The sequence below is a fragment of the Orbicella franksi genome, chromosome 8 (genome assembly GCF_964199315.1).
Source record: "Orbicella franksi chromosome 8, jaOrbFran1.1, whole genome shotgun sequence".
Lineage (NCBI taxonomy): Eukaryota > Metazoa > Cnidaria > Anthozoa > Scleractinia > Merulinidae > Orbicella > Orbicella franksi.
This window is the reverse complement of record NC_138152.1, coordinates 8,480,133-8,487,145: the sequence shown is the minus strand read 5'-3', so window position 1 is coordinate 8,487,145 and position 7,013 is coordinate 8,480,133. Positions and strand designations below refer to the sequence as shown.

At 39.5% G+C, this 7,013-nt stretch overlaps 1 long non-coding RNA gene across 1 annotated transcript; it reads left to right on the top strand.

The window, feature by feature from the left end:
* The first annotated feature begins 3,088 nt into the window (after window positions 1-3,088).
* On the top strand, window positions 3,089-6,029 carry LOC145495583 (uncharacterized). Its single transcript, XR_014050447.1, has 3 exons — window positions 3,089-3,696; window positions 4,007-4,071; window positions 5,636-6,029. It is a non-coding gene; the product is annotated as an uncharacterized LOC145495583 (long non-coding RNA).
* Window positions 6,030-7,013: the final 984 nt, after the last annotated feature.

Below are 7,013 nucleotides of genomic sequence, written 5' to 3'. Positions count from 1 at the left end.
ACGGCGCTCTTGTTTATCTTTTTGTTCTCTCGATTCAAGCCGATACAAAAGTCACAGCTTTCGCATCGGTGCTGCTTGTCATGCTGCTGACCTAGGTTTCTCTGATTCCCAAATCAGGGCTCTTGGTCGCTGGAAGTCTGATGCGTTTAAACTTTATATCCGTAACGAAACACTTTCCGCTAATTAACATCGGTAGCATGGTTTTTCCCATAGCAAAGGTCTTCCGCCGGCCTGTCCGTCATCGGCTGTAACGCATTTAATTATCTACATTTCGTAGGATGGGAAATTGACTCAATGGCATTGACAGACCAGTCAGTCATGAGCTGTGGCACTGTTAATGCTTCGTGTCATTCCGTCATTATCATGTAATATACTTCACACGCCCTCAAGGCGCTGTTTTAGCTTTTAGTAATGTAATGCCATTAACTCACCAGTCAGTCAGGAGCTGTGGTTTCGTTGATGGTTTCGTCCTTTCTTAATTCTTGTATTGAGTACTAAACACGCTAGTTAGTCATGATAGGTTAACCCTTTGGTGGTGTTATTGCACCGTCATCTACACGCTAGTAAATCAGGACCTGTGGCTTTGTTATTGCCTATAGTCCTCATATCTTGTAGAGTTATTGTCACGTCATTTACACGCCAGTCAGTCATGAGCTGTGGCACTGTTTATGACTTTAGTGGTTCCTTTACTATCACTTCTGGATCTAAGTCAGTACGACACGCTCGGGCTACTCCAACACTCGCTATAGTTTGTTTTCAATACCTAAGGAGATCAGACTAATATCTCCTTTTTGGGATTATCGGGTTCCTTGAATTTATTGTGGGCTGGGCTCTGCTCTCGTCTTGGTGGGGCGGCCACAATGTGTGGCTTTTGGCGGTTTTTCGTGCCCCACCTTTGCTGAAGATAACATCAAATACTTGTAATTTTTGATAACTTTATCTGAGACAAATAAACGTCACGCTAGTGGCCATATTTACGCCAGATCGGTGGCTTTGTTTGTAGAGTTTACTTATCATGCTTCAGCAAACGAGCGCGGCGAGAGCAGCCCCCATCCCTAAGGCGAAAGGAAAATGGAACGAGATAAAAGTACTATTTTTCAAGAAATGTATCCACCTCAACCTTCGGTCATAATTTAATTTATATGAAAAGCTGTTAGTCAGTTCTACAGTAACGTTAGGTACAAGCCGCTGTACTACTAAAGTGGTAAGTATAGAAAGAACCGCAGTTTCTCACTTCAATGTTGGTGGATCGCCAACAACAGTTTAAATCCCAGTAAAAGCAGCAACGGTCAACTTGAACCAAGGTCAAGGTAAAAACTCGCCTTTTTCAATCATGCATACGTGTTGGTGTTTAAAATACCTTCAGATAGAAAGGAAATAAAAATGAAATTTTACACAGGATTTATCCATCAAGAAATGTATCTTTTTCAAAACCTGGAGTTTATCAAGATCTGAGGGAAACAATTAGTCACTGCTACAGTAGCGGTACTTACAGCCCGGTGCACCACTGAAGTGGTAAACATAGAACTGAAGGGCCGCAGTTTCTCTCTTCAATGTTGGTGGTTTGCCAACAACCGTTTGAATAGCAGTAAAAGCAGACCTGCCTGGTGACTTAGCCGTCAGCCACTGTGAGATGCCCACCATTTAACCAGCCGGTTGCATGAGTATTACACCTTTCTTTCGGTTGACATGAGGTAGGTATTCTAGTTCCAGAAGCTCCTTGGAAACGATACCAGCCATTGAGGTTGTCGTCACACAAACAAGACTTACTGATGTACGTGGTTTTCCGGTCACCGCTGGTCAGACTTCGGTAGCTTGTACATTCTACAGCTAGAATTAAATGTTGAAGGTTGTTGAATCAGTTGATGCAGCTTAAAATTAAAATCTCTACACTTTGATAAACATATAAAGTTTTAATTTCTCATCAGCCAAAGGTAGAATGCTTAAATTAAACAAGAAACCGGATCCTAAGTTAGAGCTGTAACTTTGAAATAAATCATTCTTGTATCTTATACATATAGCTGGTTTGGAATCAGTGCTTTTTCAAATCGAGACAAACTGTTCATGGGTTGTCAATTATTAATATTTGTTTCAGTTGTAGTCTGTCAACAGCCATTCCTTGTTTTCATCTTCGAAAAAACTCAGCATGCGAGGCGAGCGCGCGAGATTGGTTCGCGCGTGTTTAATTCCCAGCTCTTTTCTTTTGCTCACGCCCTCCACGAGTTAGAGCTTAAAAAGAAGGTCTGTGTACAGAGTACTTCACTGACTTTTTCATTAATATGGAATTGTTTCTTATAGTTGTTACCCACGGAAAAAAAAAGAAAAACAACAACAACAATAGTAGTTTCTGATAGAATCGATAAGCTGGTCTACTAGCACTGAATAAAGAGGTTCCTAGCTTCTAAATAAATTACATATATGAAATCACTTACATTGCAGTCTGTTGTTAAACAGCAATTTAGCAATTTTGACGTTGAGACGGTTCAAGTCCATTCGGAAGACTGCTACCTTTAGAATATGCTAACAACTCAGAAACTAGGGTCATCGCTATTTTTCGGAGTCGTTACTTTCGGAACTTTACCTCACGGTATTTCTTTCTCTTTAAGTATTTGTTTTAAGGAAGCTCATTTCAGTTAATAAGAATTCACTCAGTAAGGTTTGTACTCTGAGCTACCTGTTTGTTAGACATCAAATGATCTTAGTCTGGCTCTGAATCATCCTGCATGTAACAGAACTTATAATGTTTAACTCAATATCTGCACTAGTCCTCGCATTATTTGACCAATAACCTTGAAGATCCAAAAGGAACATAGCGACCCCAAGCAGATGATATGCAGAAAAAAAAAACGAACGCTCTACACTGTGTTGATGTAATGTGAATGTTTTTGGACCAAACTGTATCCTTCTGAGATCACTATGCATTAAAAACATTTTGATTCTAATAAAACGGAACGGTCAACATGAGCCCTGAATCGAAAGAAGCGATAGGAAAAGGCTGATAAACCGAAAGTAGAACGTTGAGAAAAATAAGTTGTTCTCGTATACATTACGCACATTCAAATGGATAGCGGGGTGAATATAATTTACCCAAATTTTTGGAAATTTGCTACCGTAATTTCCATTCCATTTAATTTTCCTCCCAGAATTTCCGGCATTTTCTGTTCAATGGTCTGCATTTCGGAAGTATTCGGATTTTGCTGAAACTTTTTCAGGAAATTTATTTACCATTTGCGTCCATTTCGAAATTTCTGGAATTTTTCGTCGAATGCCAAGCGCCCATGGAAAGCGCCCCAGTTATCTGAAAAATACATTTTGAAAATTCCGCGCTTTATAAGAGTTATGTAAACAGTAAACAAACCAATCAAATACTCGCAACTTGGTGCGTGCATTTGAAAATTTAGATTGAAAATTTATATTGCGAGGAAACAATTGTCATGTCGCGTTCAGTTCGGTTATACTTTTATCGTTGATGTTCAAAATGTAAAGTTTCAGCTTTGTCTCGTTCCTTGGCACGAAAGAAGAGTGTAGACTTTCAAGAAAGGCAGAGTTTTCTTGCGTTAAAAGCTGCTATACGAAACAACGTCGATCTAATGCCTGCAAAAAGTCGAACTTCACTTCCAAGTGAACCCTTGTAGAACACGTGCTTTTGTAAGCCAAAGGAGTTACAGAATACTTGCTTTTGGAGCCATTCTCAAGGTACGAATTGTACAAGAAAGTACTAGTAAGGTATTTTGCAGAGGCGACTTAGCTTTTTCTACACTGCAGTCAAAGTGAATAAATGACGCTTATCATGTGTTGTTACAGTTTTATTAATTCCTTCTTCACCGTAGTTTTAACGCCAATTAATTTCATAAAGAACTTAATAACTTACAGAGCAGATTATTTCAGTAGAAGAACCCTTATTGACAATCTTGATAATATTTACCTCGCTAAGAACATGTTCGTAATTTCTTTTGGTAAAAATTATTGCAATTAAGTCGTAACACAAGTTTTCTTCTTTTTCCAGAAGGCGGTGTCGGACGATACTGAGAGACAATTCAGTTGGTGTTATATGATGCGGTTTTACTTCAGGTAACGTTCTTGAAATCAGTTTTCTTAACCGTGTCTAGTTATATGATACAATGTTTCCAAAAATTCCGTAGAATTTAGGTCAACCTTGACTTAGGGAGGCGCGTTGGCCTCATGGTTAGTGCGCTCGACTCCGGATCAAGCGGTCGGGGTTCGATTCCTGGTCGAGAACAGGGCAAGACACTTTACTCTCACAGCCTCTCTTCACCCAGGTGTATAAATGTACATCAGCGAACTTAATGCTGGGATAACCCAGCAATGGACTAGCATCTCATCCAGGGGAGTAGAAATATTCCTAGTCGCTTCATGCTACAGAAACCGGGATAAGCTCAGACCCGATGGGTCAGTGGCTCCAATGCGTACTTAAAGGCAAGACTATGACGTCGCAAAATTAAAGAACTGATTTGCAGTGCTGTGGCTCTCATATATGTGTTATGTCTGTTGCCACATTTTTTTGCCTCCCTTTGCAAAATAACGTGAATGACCAAATCCTGCGGTTTGGGTACGATATATTTACACCAAGAGAAAATGAGGAAGTGCATTTCCGCCCGTCTGCATGTGCTATTTTATTCCCAAGGAGTTGTAAAAATATATCTCCCACTTTGATTTATCCATCCAGAAATACCAACTCTCTCTAATATCTAATGTACCTGTAAAAGGCGCTTCTATCGACAAAGCGCATTTCCCAGTGGACCGCCGTTTCTAAATTGCCTGATCACCTAAAGAATGGTATCATGCGGACGTAAAAGGAACTGCACTCCCTCTGTTTTCGGCAGCCCTAAAATAACTCTAGCGAAATTGACATATCCCAAGGCCTGGACTGGGAGCCTTTCTCTCTGCCCCCTCATTGTCTCTTGATTTACACCGACTATGATTTGTTAAAACGATAGGTCCATGACCCATTTGAACATAGTTAATACAGGGAAATGGTTAGGAAACCTGGCAAAGTTCTTTGCTGTATGTTTTTGTTTGCTATTTTAGGGGTCGACCCTGCACAGCACCTGTCAAAATGTTAATGGTGGTTATGTGTGCTCATACATTGCCATTGTGTAATTCATGCATAGTCAGTGAGCATAAAACAAAAGATGTGCAGGTTCAAGGATCTTCCAACATAAATCTTAGCCGTTTGTTTGCCTCTTTGATGATTACAGGACTTCCTAACCATTTCCCTGCATTAACTATGATTTGAACAAGCCACTTCCCACGCAACGATTTGTAAAATGTCTTACTTCAAAGTTTTGAAAATCGGAACGATTATTGTCTACGCCCATATTTTATAAATCATTTGGGCTAAATCGGTCTTATAAACCATAGCGTGTAAATTAAAGTAGTCATGAAACGCGATGCGATTCTCTAATACGCCAGGGTTTAACTGATTAGTTTTCCAGGAAATCATTTGATCCCCAAAAACGTTTATAAATGTTTCCATAACAGTCGCCGTCGACGTAATAGACTCTTAGACAAAGTTATTTTAATTTCTCTTTTGTTTAGGTTTGTTCCTCATAGTACATGTAGAGAATGGCTTTTCCTTGACTTTAAAGACTTACTTCAATTTTTCTCTTTGTAGGTTGATTGGTATTGCTGTTCTGAGGATCCAGATGAGATGAGTTACACAGGGAACATACCTTACTCTATGAGCGTTTAACATGAAGTGGCGAGTTAATTGTTCTCCGAGTCTAACATTACACCGTTAAACTCACAGGGGCATTCATTGTTCAGTGCCGGGGATGGACGTCGGAGATTTTCAATTTTGTTGGCGACTGACTCGAATTTATTCTTACTGTTACAAGAAATAAATCAGTCTAAAATGAAGTTGAAATTGTGCTGTGTACTTTCTCAAAATTTCAATAGTCAAGAAGTAGCTTGAGATGATGATTATGATGTTTTTAGCAGGTCATTCTGTTGCTGTGGTAACCTGTTGTGTAACGAAAATGATAATAACGTGTTCACCTATGATTGGGCAGTTTTTGGATACCACGACCGTAGCGTCACCTGAATACGAGAGGTTATAATGACCCATCAAAATCTAAGTCTTGCTGAAGTGTTCGAAACTGTTTTGAGCCACCTTATGGTGCTTTTTTTATAAAAAGGAACGAACAATTTTGCAAGCAAAAAAAAAAATACGGAGGCGCTAGCACTGAAGTAGGGAAAACGAGTGCAACTAGCACAGAAGTGACAATAACTGAAGGATGGTGGTACCTGGGTAAATTTTGAGTTCGGAATATCGATCCGCGATATAGAAATGAAATTAGTAACAGGAAAAGATGGCTCCAGTACATCTCCCCTTACCGCTCAGATAATCAGAGGCCCGTTACTCGGAGCATTGATCTCCTGATGATGATAACGCAACCTTTCCCCCGATCGTCTTTATTTATCAGAAACTTATCTCCAGCTGGGCTCGATTACTAGGAGAGGAGCCCTCGGAAAAATAGACCGTACTCGTGAAACCGCAGGAAATAGAGCCTTACCTCTAGCTGCCTCAGGGAACCCAATTGTAATATAGCTACGACAATGATTGATATCACAAAGCACTCTCACTGGAAACATTTTTTGCTAATTAACAGTTTTTTTATATCACATATCTATTTATTTTTTTTAATTGCAGAACTACTGACATTACTTTCAATGAGAGCTCCGTACACTACTAAGAATAGTCTACTTACAATACAATATTAAAAGTACTTACATTACTTATTTACAATGTGGATTACTTACGCTACTAGCAATACTATACTCTACTAACAAGTCAATACTTGTATTTCTCGTATAGAATCCACCCAGCCAGACACAAGCAAGGTGGGTGAGTAGGCTGTGTGTTGCCAGACAGACTGCTTGTGGTTGATTGAGTGAAAAAGCCTGTGTGTTTTCTTGGAAAAATGTCAGGGTGGTTGTGCTGAAATTAGAACGGTTTTCATAAATCCAGACATATATATAAAATAAAAACG